This window comes from Pleurodeles waltl, chromosome 10 (assembly GCF_031143425.1).
Source record: "Pleurodeles waltl isolate 20211129_DDA chromosome 10, aPleWal1.hap1.20221129, whole genome shotgun sequence".
In the NCBI taxonomy this organism is placed as follows: domain Eukaryota; kingdom Metazoa; phylum Chordata; class Amphibia; order Caudata; family Salamandridae; genus Pleurodeles; species Pleurodeles waltl.
In genome coordinates this window covers 1,010,238,759-1,010,256,151 of record NC_090449.1, presented here as the reverse complement: position 1 = coordinate 1,010,256,151, position 17,393 = coordinate 1,010,238,759, and the positions used below count along the sequence as shown (strand labels likewise).

General features: G+C 41.9%; 1 protein-coding gene across 2 annotated transcripts in view; it reads right to left on the bottom strand.

Moving 5' to 3' along the window:
• TMEM108 (transmembrane protein 108) overlaps positions 1-17,393 on the bottom strand; it is a 622,290-nt gene that overhangs the window by 84,948 nt on the left and 519,949 nt on the right. The gene's annotated exons all lie outside the window — the stretch shown is intronic.

The following is a 17,393-nucleotide window of genomic DNA, read 5'->3' as shown; positions in this document are numbered from 1 at the left end:
TTCGCCATGAAAGCTAGCCTCAGTTGCCTATTTGCCTTCATGCATTTGAAATCAAACCATTTCGGGCAGTCTGAAATTTTCTCATCAGTCTTCAAAAGGGCTTGTTTTACAACATCACAAGGTTCTTAATGGGTGTATGTCAGATGCATACTGTTTGCAGTATCACTTAGACACTGCAAAAACTGTTTCAGTATTAGTGCTAAGTAAAACACCTAGGAGGCTAATGGGGCTTTCAAGCTTCCAGCTTAATCGTAGCCTTTTATCAACCAGTATTGGGTGGTCAATGGATTTGTCGGGGAGAGGGTATTTTATATACAGGAAAGTGGAAAGTAATGCTGTGAAAGCATTATGATGACAAAAAGTAGTTTTCAATAGCTACTCTTGCACTAAGTTGTGCAGTAAACTTCAAGAGGCAAATATGAAGTCAATGGTGGAAGCTGTACTCCTACCTCGGGAAATTAAGAGATTACTTCCGTTGACATCTGTGAATGAGATTACACGGTTTATGCCTGTCGGACAGAGAGCAACTCTATCTTGGTGAGCAAAACAACAGCACAATGCAAAGACACAATGGTATAACTTCTGTAGTGAACAGAGTGAATGACAAAAATATTGTTTCAAAAACATCAAGTTGAATTATAATTCTATCAAAAATATTGTTAATACCAAAATATTGAAGTACAAAATATCAAAGGAAAGATATTCTTTTTATATGTCTATAATATCATTTTTTTAAATATCTTTGCATATAACACTGTTTACTTTAATATAGTTGTGCTCAATATCTTTTTTAAATATATTAGATATTATATCAGTTTCAGCTGTTAGCGTTATTGTTATAATTGACTTACAATTTTAGTACAGTGTGTAATTTTTAATGTGTAGTTAAAATGTCACATTTAAATAGTAGTATACTATTTAGTAGCATGTTGTTGGGTTTGTAGGAGAGGAGGGTGGGACGTTATATAAACCATAAAGTAGTTTTTTATTCTAAATTATTTTTTATGTTAATTAAATATTTAATTTGTAAATAATTATTTGTCTTGTTCAACTGATTAATCGTTATTTCAGTTAAGTTTTTTCTGAGTTTTAATGTATGTTCTATGTTTCTATAATTTGGCTCCTAATTTATAATTTGTAGCATGTTGTTGGGTTTGTAGAAGAATAAAGTGAGAAGTTATTCGAATTATACATTGTTTATGTCAATTAAATATTTAGTTGTGTTAAATATTTATTTGATTATTCGCAATGTAAATTACTTGTATTCTAATTAGACATTAATTTATGATAGGTATTTTTATTAATAAACTGTAAATGTAAAATGTATTATAGGTTTTAATTCTATTTGTTTATGCAATTACTATTTCAATGTTATAACTGCTTTATTTATAATTTATTTTACCCTATTTGGGTAGTGCCTTTTGGTACTAGGGAGAGAAGTGTATTTATTTTAAATTAATGTATTTAGTTTTTATTGGCTACATTATAAATGTATTATTAATTTATTTCTATACATTCACTTTTGATTGTTTATAGAGCATATACTTTTTATTTTAAACATGTTTTGTTTTATGCTGTTAGGTATTTATTTGTTTTTATTTATTAGGATTTGGAATTGTATTGATAACCTTTTCTAACTCCAACACTTGCCCTGCTTTTGCTTATGTTGGAGTATGGATAATAAATCTAATCCCTACAAAATTCAACACACTCCCTTATTTTGTTTAGATTGGAGTGAAACAGTAATCTTACCATTTCAAAGTCTAACACTTTTCTTCATTTTGCTTATGTTGGAGTTAGAATAGTAATTTTAATGTCTTCAAAGCCCAGCAACTTTCCTACTGTTGTTGGTATGCCAGTATGTGTCAGGTTTTATAATTCAGCAAAAACGTGTTTGTATTTTTGATTTCACATTCTTTTACACACAAAAAAGTAGATTTTCTTGAATAATAACACCTGGCAAGTATTATTGTGCATTTAAATATTTACTTTGATTATACTTTAACTAAGCATCTTTTTATCATGCAGAATGTGTTGCTTTTAGTGGAGGGGCCGTCTTTCTTTTCAAGAGGACTTCTGCTTTGAAGCAAAGAACCTTATGTTTCCTGCCACCTGGAACTGCTCTTGTGAACAATGCAACCCATGTATTGTAATTGGGAACACTCTCTAGACAAACTAATACACCTAATACAAAATCAGAGAGCAGCATGATGGGAAAGAAGAGGAAATACTCTGGTGGGCTGATCCAACTGTGAATGACACTTTCAACAACCAATGTCTGAAGGGCAATGATCCAAACAGTTCTTACAGTTTCCGATGCTGAGCACCGGCACTTACTTTTGAGGGCCGGCACTTATTCTTCTCCCTCAAGCATTTGCTGCGAGCAAAGGACAAACATGAGAAAGACTGAGGAAGAGAGAAACGAAAAAGCGTCACAAAGGTAGAAAGCAGAAAGCTACCAGAGTGAGCTGAAGGGGCAGGGAGTGGCTTTAAATGGACTGAAGAGGCCAGAGATGGCTTCATGATTACGCTGCCTCAGTATCCTGTGCTCGCACATTTAAATGCAGCAGCTGCATGTTTAAGAGGAGGTCTTTGGGTACCAGCACATATTTATTTACAAATTAAGCACTGGATCCAAAGCAAATATTCCAAAGCAACCAATGGCTGAAGAATGCTGATGCAAAGTCCTCCTCCCACGTATTATTGTATTCATGAGAGAAGCTCTGGTACACAGCGAAAACAGTATTTAAATGAATTATAAAAAACTTACTTTAGCTATTCGGATACAGATGACTGCACTCTGGCCAACCATGCCATTTAAGCAAAATCAAAGGGTATTAGAACTGATATCATACATCTGTTAGCCCAAGATGACATGAATGAATGAATGAATGAATGAATGAATGGCCAACCATTGGCACATCATGATAACTGATCACTGTACTATTTTTTACATTTTCTATAATAAATTGCAAGGTGCAGAATCCTACAACGATCTACAGAAAGTGTAAGTTACTAAAACTGACAAGGCCTGAAGGCCTGACTACTTGTAAGGGATAAGGTAGGTTGGGTCGCATAGGGGCTGATTGCACGTGTCCCATGGGGGTTGTAAACAGCAGTAATAAGACTTTGGTGCCACCCAGTGAAGCCCTGGACTGTATGTTTGGCGAGACATGTGACCTCTGACCCCTCTGGTGATTCTATGCTCTCAAGTAGGACTACCCACGAGCCAAGCGTGCGACTTATCTCCTTTGGTGAATTGCACTCACTCCCTTTTTCTTGAGCTGTCTCTCATAGTTACTGCAATGAGCTGTTCAGCTGGTAGTCAGACCAGGCAATAATGGGATACAGACGAGCAAGAAGGCTCGTTTATTCCCTGTCACTTTGTATTTTCTTGGCACAGGACTAAATTCCAGGTCATTATCACATCTGGAAATGCAGGAGTGCTGTTGCAGCAACAAAACCTCAGTATAACTAAACCACAGGAACGCTGGAGCTGAGCTGATAGAAAAGTGACCCTTCCCCGAGAGTGGACGAGGGATGTTTTTGTGTGGACATCTCTCTTATAGTCGTCCAAATCCTATGTCTCGGAAGACACAGATGAAGGAATATTGTCAAAGTAGATGGCGCATAGGGACATAAATTGGTAGGCACAAGATCACACCTTATGGTTAATAGGGAAAGTTAAGGTTAAGATTCACATGTCCACGTTTGACAATTTAGGGCGAGATTATGATACGGCATTCGGGAAGATGGCGCCAAGCCGGCGGCCTCCCCACCGCCGTATTATGACACTACCACCGGGCTGGCCGTAGTGTCTACGGCTGCGTCACTGCGCAGACATGCTTCGGCTCATAACGTGAGCCTGAAGCACATGCCGCTTCAGTGCAGTGCCACATGCACCTGGGGCGCACTGTGTGCCATTGACAATGTTGTGCATGGCACACAGTGTGCCTCGATAGTACAGGCATAGAGGGGCACAGTATGTGCCCCCAGCCACACCACCCAAATGGGCAAAATAGCCCTAGGCCCTGTCTGGGGACTCTTCCCTGCCTTTCTACCGAGATTTTCATGGCGGGTCCCAGCCTTCCTCGACCGCCAGGGGATCCAAGAGCCTGGCGGATGCAGTAGACTTGTGGTGCTCTGACTGCCAGCTTCATAACCTGGAAGTCGGACCGCCAAGGAAGCTGCAATCCGACCGCCACCACGGGTATGGCAGTCCTATGACTGCCCTACGTGTAATCAGGCCCTTAGTCACTGGAACGCAAATCTGAAAAGATGCTACAGAAATAATAAACGCATGAAGCTTTTGTGTAAATTTTCCAAAATTGTACCTTTTGGAGAGTTGTTTCATACCTGCTGCTGATATTAAGTAGAATTCTGATGTACATTTTTTAGCTTTAAGAACTAAATTTTATTTTATTTTTGTTCGTTTTTTTGTGAAAGTGCTGCATACCACCAGTCAGTAGCTTAGGGTTCCTCCAGAGAAAGGGCACATGCAAATCTTTTCTGTGCGGGTGGTAGCATGTGGTGGGCACTGGCACCCACTTTTAAAGCCCTGTACATATTTTTCACTGTGAGTTTTTGATCCAAAGCAAGACAGAAAAGGCAGGAAGAAGGAGGATGAGTAAGATAGTAAAATAGTGACAAGGGAGACAGTAGAGATGGAAAAAGAAGCTGAAAGAGTGAGCTAAAGAGAGAGGAAGTGCAGATTGGTTGACGAAAGAGGAACAAGGTGGAATAAAAACGAGGTAGCTTGGTTTACAACTGCCTGGGTATTCTATATAGCTGTAGATGTAAGAAAAGCCTGGAAAACCTCAATTTATTTAGTATCCATTAAGGACCAGGCACCAGAAATCCCTCAAAACATTGCCTCACCCCTGCTTCCAAGGAAAGGGATGCACTTTGCCTAAGATGCCAACGATCTCGAAAAAAGCTTTGCTTGGTCTAGCCATAGCCAATGGGCTTTCAAGTTTAACTAGCTTAACAGCAACCCACTACATTGCTAACCTTGGAAACTTCTCTTTGAAAGTAGACTTTCAGGTAAGATGCACGACCTGCATTGTAAGCCTATGCTCTGTAATGACCAGTGGTAGCTCCTCCATTAGGGCGGAGGAGCGTTGCTCCCCAGCCAGCAGCGACAGCTGCAAACCTTTTACCAAAAAAAAGATTTTAAACTGTGTTTATTATCATTTTTTGGTAAAAGGTGTGGGGTCACGGGAGTGATGAGCACTGAGGGGGAGTGCACATGTATGTTTAGCTGGCTGTCTCGGCCAGCCAAGCACACATGTGCAGTAGGCTCTCTCCAGCCCAGCACTGAGGCAGTGCGCATGTATGTTGGCTGGCCGTCACGGCCGGCCAAACACACATGCGCAGTAGGCTCTCTGCAGCACAGCTCTGAGCAGCGTGAGGATTGGCTGCAGGGCACGCTAGGAGCCTATGCCTGCAGCCAGCAGATGATCAGATGGAGGGACACGGCACGGCAATGGAGGTAAGTGTTTTTTTTTCATTTAATTTTTATTTAGCCCCCCCAGCCCCTCACCCCGCCACCATGCCCCTTCTGCTCACTGCGAGCTGCTACTGGTAATGACATGTTAAGGCCTTGTAATTAAACTGTGGTAACAACCCCATGTGTTCCTGCAGCACTACCCTCTCTTTGATGTGAGTCAATGATAGGTATGTGGGCACCTGACATGTTCCTTGGTGCCATGCATGGAGGCTGTTGTAGTGTGGTCTGCCAAGCATGTCTTTGCAAAGTGTGACAACTTTTGGCCATCCTTGCTGAGCATGTAGAAACTTGTAGTTTCACTTTCTCCAATTGAACTTTGGGTCTAATACTCAAAGTCCTTCATAAACAAGTATTGACACAGCCAATAGGTCTCACCTATGCAAGAGCTATTGGCTTTTTCAATATGTTTTAGCCATGTTGTATACCAGTGTGGATGCCATTCAGCATGGTTCATAAAGAAGAGCATCTAAGAGTGGAGTGTTGTAAAGTGGAGCAGAGTGGAGTGAATTGGAGTGGTGTTGAGTGGAGTGTAGTGAACTAAAGAGTCATGGAGTGGCGTTGAGTGTTATAGAATGTTGTGGAGGGAGTACAGTGTTGTAGGCAGGAAGTGCATACAGTGGCGTAGAGTGTCACAGAGTAAAGTGGCACAGAGTGACATGGAGTGGTGTAGAGCAGAGTGGGGTGGGGTGGCTTAGAGGTTGTTGTTTTGAGTTGAATAGAGTATTGTAGAGTAGAGTGGTGTAGATTGTCATGAATGGCATAGTGTAGGAGTGTGGAATGGCATAGAGCGGAGTCTTGTAGAGTTGTGTGGCATAGAGCCGCATGAAGTAGCATAGCGTGTCATAGAGTGGAGTGTCAAAGTGGAGTGGCGTTGAGTAGAGTGGAATACAGTGGAGTAGAGTGTTGTAAATCAGAGTGGAGTAAAGTGGCATGGAGTGGCATACAGGAAGTTGTATAGAGTGTTGTAGAGTGGAGTAGTGTTGTAGGGGGGCGTAGAGTAGAGAGTTGTGGCATGGCATAGAGTGCAGTACAGTGCAGTAGAGTGAAGTGGCATAAAGTACATTGGCACAGAGTGCAGTGGCGTACAGTGCACTGGTTTTGAGTAATTGCATAGAGTGCAGTGCAGTGGCAAGGAGTGTATGGTTTTGAGTAAAGTAGTGTAGAGTGCCCTGGCATGGAGTGCAGAGGCACAGGACAGAGTGCCATGGAGCGCAGTGGTGCAGGGTAGATTGCGGTGGCATAGAGTGGTGTGGTGTAGAGTGGAATGGCATGGAGTGGAATAGAGTGGCATAGAGTGCAGTGGCGTAGAGTAGATTGTTTCAGACTAGAGTGCAGGTGTGTAATGTGCTGCAGCATAGAGTTCAGTGTTGTAGAGTGCAGTGTTGTAGAATGCAGTGGTGCAGACTGGAGTGGTGTAGAGGGGGGCGACGTACAGTGAACTGGTTGGGTGCAGTAGAGAAGCATAGAGAGGTGCAGAGTAGAGTGCAGTGGTATAGAGTGCAGTGGTGCAGTTAAGAGTGGCATAGAGTTCGGTGGTGAAGAATGCAATGTTGCAGACTAGAGTGGCGTAGAGAGAAGTGTTGTAGAGTGGAGTGGTGCAGAATAGACCGGTGCAGGGCAGAGCATAGAGTGTAGTCATGTAGAGAGCATTGGCATAGAGTGGTGTAGAGGTCAGTGGTGCAGAGCAGACTGCAGTGGTGTAGAATGGCAAAGAGTGTAAAGGCAGAGTGCGCTGTTGCAGAGTAGACTGTTATAGAGTGCAGTGGTGTATAGTAGAGTAGGGTAGAGTGAATTGGCGGGGAGTGCAGTGGTATAGAGTAGTGCACAGTAAAGTGGAGTAGAGAGCAGTGGCATTGAATACAGTGGTTCAGAGTAGAACAGGGTGGCTTAGAGTACAGTGGCATTGTGTGAATTGGCATATTTTGCAGTGGGATAAAGTGTTGCAGAGTAGAGTATAGTGACAGAGTGCAGTGGTGCAGAGTAGTTGGTGTAGAATACAATTTCAAAGAGTGCATTGGTTTTGAATAAAGTGGTGTACAGTGCATTGGTGTAGAGTGCAGTGGTACAGAGTAGAGTACAGTGGCGCAGAGTGGAGTGGGGCAGAATAGAGTGGAGTGGTGCAGAGTGGAGCTGAGTGTAGTGCCATAGAGTGGAGTGGCACCAAGCGCAGTGGCATAAAGTAGATTGTTTCAGAGTGGAGTGGTGCACTTTAGAGTACAGTGGTGTAGAGTGGCACAGAGTGTACAGCAGATTAGAGTGACGTAGAGTGGACTGGCATAGAGCGCACAGGTGTGGAGTGGTGCAGACTAGAGTGCATTGGCATTGGGTGCAGTTGGAAAGTAGAGTGATATACAGTGGGGTGGCACAGACAGTAGAGTGCAGTGCCAAACAGTGCAGTGGTGCATAGTAGAGTAGTGTGGGTAGCGTGCACTGGCATAGAGTAGTGTGATGTAGAGTAGAAAGGTGGAGAGTGAAGTGACGTAGAATGGACTGGTGCAGAGTGGAGTGGCATAGAGTTGAATACACATTGTGTGGTAGCACACTACCATTACAGACAACACATCTTCAGATGAAATTACCATTACATTTGTGCAGACGTACAGTTTCATTGATGGAAGTATATAGAGCATAAACAATAATATGTGGAAATGTCATCACATAGTGTATTGATTTGTTTTTATCACACACAGTACAGAATTACTCAAATCTGTGCTTCATTTGGGCTTTTCTAGTTCTGAAATATCTACACAGTTAATTTACAGGCATTTTAATGTGTGTGAGAAAAAATAACAAGGAGAGCCTTCCTCAAGCACTTCACTGGACCCAGCATGATTGTCACATAAATCATCTTACTTTAAAGTCAGAGAAAGAAAAGTAAACATCAAGCTCCCTGGAAGACAGAGCCTGACATTTGACCTCTGTCTTTGAATGCACAACTAAAGTGACCAGATAAGAACAAGATTTAAAGGCCTATTACAGAAATCGAGCATGGTGGAAGAATAAGGTTATTAGGATTTGGGCAAGGGAAGGGATAAACTCGAGCTGGATAGCCTAAAACAAATAAGGCCAGAAAATAAAAAGCAAGCAAATGTGAGTTATCTACCTTAAAGCCAATGGTAAAGAACGGGTGGAATGCATTCCCCGGGAAGCTTTCTGAATGTCCCCTAGATATTGTTAGCAAAAAAGACAGCTGCCTTTCTGGTAGGTTTTAACCTAAATAGACATAATGTTGGCTATAAAGACAAGCCTTTTTAGGGGAGAAGGTGAGGCGTTATGGCCAGAGCTGCTGACTTTGGAACTGGGGAACCATGTTCAAGTCTTGGCATCAGCTCAACTTCCTGTGATTCAGGGCAAATTACTTAGGGCCTTATTACGACATTGGTGGTACAAGGACTGCCAATGCTGTGGTGGAGGTCGGTTTGGCGCTGTTGTGTGGTCTGACTGCCACATTACGAGGTTGGTGGGCAGACCCGCCAACCTACCTCCGTCCCTGCCACGATCTTCTATCCCGGTACGCTGACAGCAGGTGCAGCTTGTAATCACCCAGGGGGGCACTGAAGTCAGTGCCGCCCTGCTGATTACAACCTGGTTCTCCATGGCAGTACCATGGTCATGAAAAGGCTGGAGAACAAGTGCAGGGGGCCACAGGGGACCCCTGCACCCTCACAATGCGCACTGTCTGCTGCAGTGCAGACATTGCGAATTCTGAGGGTGCTGGTTCCCCCTGCATGAGGCAACATTGCCGCCTGCTAAATTATGAGCCGGCGACATTGCTGCCACCAGGTTCCTGCTGGACTGACCGGTGGAAACCTTGGTTTCCACCGATCAGCCCAGTGGGAAAGCCATAATGGGGCTCGCGGGGAGGTCGCCAGCTGGGCAGCGACCACCCCGTCGGGAGTTTGGCAGATGGGTGTTCCCATCCGCAAAACTCATAATCGGCCCCTTAAACTCACTGTGCTGATAACAAAATTGTAGCCTACTGTAATGTAATTGGTGCTCGTGTAAAACGTTCCAATACCTTTGCAGCAAGTTTGCGCTACAGAAAACTGCAAAAAAACTAAAAGTAAAAAATAAAGATAGGAATGACTGAAGGTGTCACCCGTGGCACATGGCCACTTGGCAGCTGTTGGTTTCAGTGAACACTGTATCATCAAGGGGGTGCTTAAAGACTGTTGTGGGAGCGGCTTGGAAGACGAACTTGGCTGCACAGTGGGTAACAGCAATGAAGAAAGGTTTACAGATAGGTTTGCTAATTGCTCGCAATTTGATGAACAAGTCTGCTGGGTGACACGGGAATCCATATCTAGTGTCCAAAGATTAGTCATTTGTTTTCAGTCTTGAAAAATGATATAGCACTATGGGTTAATGTACATGGGATGGAGAAAAACACGATTGATTGTTTTTATGTTCTCAAAGCCATTTGTAACTCGTGTGTTCACGGCTGCTGCTCCCCAGAGTTCTGGCTGCTTTATTAATGCTGCTGACTTCCAAAAAGGCGTGTGGTTTGAAAATTGTTACAAATGACCCCGTCGTCTAGCCTGATGTATGGTCTGGCTGTATCATTATCTCAGTCAATCATGTATGTATAAAGGTTCTGGCCTTTAAAGTCCATGGCTTACCACCCCCAAATTGCCTATACATAACTAGGCCCTGATCACGTGTATAGGTGCTATTTATTGCACCTGATAAATTGCAAAACCCAGAGCTTAATTTGCAAAAGAATGAGTGCCAGTGCCCAAAGTCTGCTCAGAAGCCCCTGTGCCGAACACCAAGGTTGGGCAGTCTAGAATCCTCCTCATGCCTCTTTAATTCATTGCTAGCCACTCTCTGCCCTTTATCTGACTCTTGCGGTCTCTGCTTTCTTCCTTTGTGATGGCTTTACTGTCTTTATCTTTTTTATTTTTTCCATTTGTGTGTGTTTTACCTCTCTTGCTCTCAGGAAATGTCTAACGAGGAAAAATAAGTGCTAGTCCCCGAAAATGAGTGCTGGTGGCTCCAACCGGCAACCACCAGCTCAAATTAAGCACTGATGATACCACAGGGTATGTTATATATTGGGTATGATAAATAGCACCTATTAAGAATTTTGGGGGAAGAACATGAGAATTCCCTGATGTTTAAAGCATCAAAATCTGCATGATACGGCAAATACCATATCCTCCCCCTGTTAAATTGCGGCAGGTTTTACTTCATGAAATGTAATAAAAGTTGTGATATTTAATGCATTCCTATAATGTTTTGAGGTGCTAAATACAACCAAACATGTAATTCCCAGCCATGCATCAGAATACACTAACCCACTTGTAATCAGGCCCTTAGAGTGGGAGGAGAATAGATAGCTGAAGCAGCCTGTAAGCATCCGAGGATAAAAGAGGTAAAGAAGCTGAAACAACTTTTTATAGGTAAAAAGAGAGTAGAAAGATGAAGCAGCTGGTAAAGACCCAAGGTGAAAAGAGAATACACAGCTGAAGCAGCCAGTATGGACCACAGGGTGAAAAAAGAGCACACAGCTGAATGAATTTGAGTGTGTCTTTTCGCCTCCATTTGAGTGCTTGCATTAACTGCATGAGGGATTTCTTTACAAAATATCCATGTCTCCTCCTGCTGGTTCCCTCCCCAATGTCTCCCTCTAATGTTCTAATTCTGCAAGTACTGAAACTGTAAACCCAGACCTAGAGGCTTTGTCAATGCTTGTTAAATTTGACAAAGCAGCACAGATCCCACCTGTAGAAGTCAGCAAAGATGGTTATGTTCTTCTCTATTCTGTTGAGTTTTCTGCTGTGTGTGCAGTGTGATTCCATTCCCTGCATGTGTGGGCTGGTGCAATGTTATGACTTAGATTACAGATATATCTTGAAAGGTTTCCGTTCTCCATTTAAATGCTGTGTGTGATTTGTCTGCATGCACACAGCAGATGGAAAGCCCCTAGGCTCAAGTTGGCCTGGCCATCCCATTGTCATGAACATAACTTCTGGCGAGTGTGTTTGTATGTAGGGTAGGTGTTTTTTTGCCTAGATAAATCATTTTCTTCTACTATGGCTATTTTTCCTGCACGAGCATCAATTGGGTCACTCTTATTTATTCATGGCTCAGAAGCATTGAGGTATGCTGCTTCCTTGAATACTTCTTTTGTTACTCTTGTTTATTTATGTCTCAGAAGCTTTGTGGTGTGCTGCTTCCTTGTATACTTCTTCTGTTGCTGTTACATATTCATGGCTCAAGAGCTTTGTGGCATGATGCTTCCTTGTATACTTATTCTGTTGCTCTTACTTATTCATGGCTCAGAAGCTCTGTGGCGTGCCACTTCCTTATATACTTCTTCTTCTGTGGCTCTTGTTTATTCCTGACTCAGAAACTTTGTGGCATGCCACTTCCTTGTATATTTCTTCTGTTACTCTTGCTTATCATGCTCAGAAGCTCTGTGGTGTGCCACTTCCTTATTTACTTCTTCAGTTGCTCTTGCTTATCTTGGCTAAAAAGCTTTGTGGTGTGCTGCTTCCTTATACACTTCTTCCGTGGCTCTTGTTTATTCCTGACTCAGAAGCTTTGTGGCATGATACTTCCTAGTAACTTTTTTTGTTGCTCTTGTTTATTCATGGCTCAGAAGCTCTGTGGCGTGCTGCTTCCTTGTATACTTCTTATGTTGCTCTTACTTATTCATGGGTCAGAAGCTCTGTGGCGTGCCGCTTACTTATATATTTCTTCTTCCATGGCTCTTGTTTATTCCTGACTCAGCAGCTTTGTGGCATTCCACTTCCTTGTTTACGTCTTCTGTTGCTCTTGCTTTACATGGCTAATAGGCTTTGTAGTGTGCTGCTCCTTTGTATACTTCTTTTGTTGCTCGTACTTATTCATGGCTCAGAAGCTCTGTGGCGTGCTGCTTCCTTGTATACTTCTTCTTCTGTGGCTCTTGTTTATTCCTGACTCAGAAGCTTTGTGGCATGCCACTTCCTTGTATACTTCTTCTGTTGCACTTGTTTATCATGGCTCAGAAGCTCTGTGGCATGCTGCTTCCTTGTTTACTTCTTCTGTTGCTCTTACTTATTCATGGCTCAGAAGCTCTGTAGTGTGCTGCTTCCTTGTTTACTTCTTCTGTAGCTCTTGCTTATCTTGGCTAAAAAGCTTTGTGGTGTGCTGCTTCCTTATATACTTCTTCTGTGGCTCTTGTTTATTCCTGACTCAGAAGCTTTGTGACATGCCACTTCCTAGTATACTTCTTTTGTTGCTCTTGTTTATTCATGGCTCTCAAGCTCTGTGGTGTTTGGCTTCCTTGTTTACTTCGTCTGTTGCTCTTGTTTACTCCTAGCACAGAAGCTTTGTGGCGTGCTGTTCCTTGTTTGCTTCTTCTGTTGCCTCGTTTATTCCTAGCTCAGAAGCTTTGTGACTTCTGCTTCCTTGTTTACGTCTTTTGTTGCTCCTGTTTATCCATGGCTTACACGTTTTGTGCCATGCTGCTTGCTTGTTTACTACGAGTGTTGCTCTTGTTTATTGATGGTTGGTTACAAAGGTAGGTGTGTCCCGTTCCATTGCCTGCATGTGTGAGCTGGTGCTTGGAAAGGTGAGTGATTGAAGGACTGTGGTGATGTAACAGAATGTTGGCGTGTGGGTGATGTTGTTAGCCTATTTCATTACAGATGGAGCGAGGATGACGTCATGACAGAAGCCGAGGCTGTAACCAGGCCCTAGAACAGGTAGCAAAGACACACAACCTAACTTGCTTCAGTCTCTTTTCGAATGCCTTGGCTCAGAACCCCAGGGGATTGATTTACCGCCCGCAAGCCCCACTGATGTGGTGTTGTGTGTGTACACGCCAGTGCTCTGACGAAATTAACGCACAAGGAGGATCCCAGGGGCCTGGATTAAGAGTCCAAAGAATTTCAAATTCTAATGTAATTTTCCGCTAGCCCTGGTGCCCCAAGCAAGATTAATGCGCGTGTTACTTCTTACCGGGCTATCCAAGGAGCGGCCCCAATGGAATAAGGCGTCCATCATTTGTTTTATTGAGTAGGCCGCGGTGATTTCTTTTCACCTGGCCGTGCTGACGTCAGCAGGCTTGTATCAGGGGCTCGCGAGATCAAGCGAACCATTATGAACCTGAACGCGAACTTCATATTTCTCATTTAGATAACATTTATGCAAGAAATAGCAAGAAAGGCCAGACACTGAAAAAAACTTACATTATGAAAGCTCGTATCTCCTTGACTTACTGGCCTTGTGTAGATTCCCTACCAAGCATTGTCGAGCTGGTGCAATGATTTTTTTTTTTTTTAGTTTTGTTTTTATTTTTATCGCAAACATTTTTCACAGGCAGAAAAACATGCTGCTGCCTTACAGTAGGCCATACATTTACACTAAAATTAAAGTTTTTTTAAAAAAAAGTACAACACGATGCTTCCCATCAGGCAGGTGTACTTAGAACATCCAGAGAAACCTTTTGACTTTTAATGGCAATCACCGGAAAACATGAATGTTAGTAGCACAAAAACAGGTGCTATTGGCTTTTAACTATCTTAACCTGAAGACATGGTTTAAGTACACAAGGATGGCTGAAAAGTCAAAAAAAGATAAAGGCTAGAGGGGAACAATCATTGTTAAAGTATTGGCCTATCAGCTACTTCTTTTTAGTTGGATATGCACAAGCAAATTGCATCACTGACACTGGAAACACCCAATGGCTAATGTGTTGGGTGGAATCAAAATGGAAGGAAAGTGTTGATCCAAAACCCCACTGTATATGTCTGTACGTTTCTAAGTAATTTTTATTTATTACCCGTTTATTGCATGGGGCTGGTGAGAGAGCTAATGTTGTCTCTAGACCTCTTGTTCTTTAGGTCAGAAATAATATAGGTATTTATTATTTGCACACAATTATAGAAATGACATACCCTTTGTATGGGTTATACTTTTTCACTGATGCTACTCAATCAGGATACTGCACGTCATCATCAGAGCTGGACTGGGAACCAAAAACAGCTGTGACAAATTTTGTCAGACCGACCCCCCATACTGCATGTAAGAGGCTAGCCTGGCCACTGCTTGAGGAGCTTGCGGAGGGTTCTCTGCTCAAAGGTCTTTTTTAAAGAACTGCAAATATGTTGCGTTATTGAACCTTGCACACTAATTGAATGGATGGATAGAGACTGGAGACCAAGCCGCATGGCTCAATGATTAAATAGTTGGGTCATGAGGAGTGGGTCGATTAATTAATTGAACAATGGATGAAAGTGAATAAAGATTTATAGCTATGTGGGAAAAATGGTCTTAATTCACTGATCAATGGTAGGTGCGTTGGATTTCAGTCTAGCTTCCGCATTAACTGAAAAGAGCACACATTCATGTGAAACTCATAAAAAAATTATTAAACATTAGGGCAGGAGTTCCTGCAACTGAATTGATCATCAGATCAACTGTTTTCATCTGAACAGTTACTCTTCTGTCAGAGTTATCATATTAATATATTTTATGCACCAGTACTCAAATACACGAAAAACATTTATTATAATTCACCATAAACATTAGACAGATTATTTTTCGAAAGACACAAACACATAGTGCAACAAAGTCCTCCCCAAGTGAACAAACATCAGAAAGAACTGTAAATTGGGAATTTCACTGTCATTTAACATTCATTGGTGTGATAATATTTGACCATCCAGACAACCTCCAACCAGTTTTATACAAATGCATCCATAGGGAAGTTCATCTATGGAATGAAGGAAACATAAGGATTGTCTTATTGGTTGAGCATTATTGTGAATTATAATACATGTTTTTTGTGTATTTGAGTACTGGTGCATAATATATCATTATCAAAACCCTGACAGAAGAGTAACTGTCCCGATGAAAAGAGTTGACCTAATGATTAATTCAGTTGCAGGAACTCCTGACCTAATGTTTGATAATTTTTAAGGAGTTTCACATGAATGTGTGCTTTTTTCATATATTAACCCAGATTCACGTGGACATTTTGGTCCCTCTTGTAACTAATTTAGCTTCCGCATTAAAACATCACCCCCCCCAAACTTTACTACCACCAATTGTTATGACACATGCATAGCCTGGGTGTATGTAACACACTACATTGATATGGAGATTCAAAGAATTAAACTCTGAGCATTAAGCTTGAATCTAAAATTCAGAGATGTGAACAGATAAGCATGTAGAGGATGAATTGCACAAAAACCGTGCATCAATCCCAGCATCGTCTTGACCACATTGATGGATCCTAGGCAATTACTTTTTTTTTACAGTGCCTCCTTTTCCTTCATCAACACATGAGAGCAACTTGAAATACATCAGTTCAGGGAGTGTGCTGTGCAAGAGCAACAGGCTGTAATGTTACTCCATTAGTAGTAATACCTTAGGCCACGTATAGGGGACAAAACACAGCTTTCCCCGTGGTTCACTAATAATAATGTCATCAAAGTGGTGGTGGGGACATGAATGTTTATAAGTTCATTATTGGAATCTTTCACTTCTAACAATTGCAGCTTAATATAATTATATAGTTTAATATACTAAAATGAAATGCATTGCAAAGATCACATCATATTAGGGATGAAGTACCTCCTGCTGTACAATCGGAAGATATTGCAAGTCTCTGAGGAGTTTCATAATCATACAGAGGAATGTGGCCGAATGCCAAATTCCTTTATAAGGTTATGGAACTCTGAGGTTTCTTTCAATATCCTTATCATGTATGCTGAGGGGTACTTTATCCCACATAATACATGGTCACACCATCACCTTTCAAACAACTTAAAACCTTTGTGTTTAGCTTTTTCATATGAACGAGGAAACATGTTTGCAAACATGGAGAATAAAAATAAAACCTGTAGTGCAAAATTATACGCATCAAAAACCTGTTAGATATTTGTTGCAAACAGATATTAGAAACAGTTCAATACAGGTGTGTGTTCTTTTTTTTTTTTTAAAGAAGCTGCAGTAGAGAGGTAGGTGTAGAAACACGGAGAAAAAATATAGTTTTTTTACTATTTTAGGAGTGTAAAAAATAAACATATTCTCTCTGCTTGTCATTGTAAGCTACTAAAATAGAGCAGAAGAAAGAAAAGCAATGTTCAATTTATCACTTTAAACAGCTGCTTTAACTCCGTGACCTGACATGCCTTTAACCTCGACTGCTGGCTCTGGCAGCAGGCAATGTAATATCAGAACTTGATTGTAATAACCTAATAATAGTCAAGTTCTGATGTCTGTTCTGTATAATCGGTGACTTGGTGTTTCACAAGTCGCCAATTATAAGGAAATTAGTGGCTGCTCTTTATATAGGGATTTCAGAATCCCATGCACTTATAAAACATTTTAAAGAGCCTTTATCATGTATGTACTGGACTCTATGAGCTAAGCAACACGGATCCCTCACTCCACCCACTGAAGGCCATGAAGGTCAGTGCTGCTTGTGGCCACCCTGCAGGAGACAGGAACCACCCAAATGCAAAAACAACAGTTATATTGCCACATGACTACAGATTGAGAAGCATTAGAAATTCTTGGAATTCTGTAGTGAATTATATTGTCTCTGTTATGTGCAGTTGGAAGTCTGGTTTATCAGTTCATCCTTACCCAGTTAATGGGTGAGGGCCTGTTGTGACTGGGTCAGAGGTACGTGTCCTTATCAGCAAGGTAAGCCCTGAGTTAAAGTGACATACATAACCTAAAATGGAGGCTCCCCGAGCAATAGCAGAGTGGCCTCAGTGACAGCTTGCTCCATCTATTTGTCAAGATGGATGACTCTGCGATTGGCCAGGAGGTTGAAGGGATGTTCCCGGTGTCTGTCTATTGACTTTTTCCTGCTGAATGAGCCAGCATTTGAGTCTTCAGGCAATATACTATCACCAGGAAGGTTCTTCCAGGTGCGCCCTAT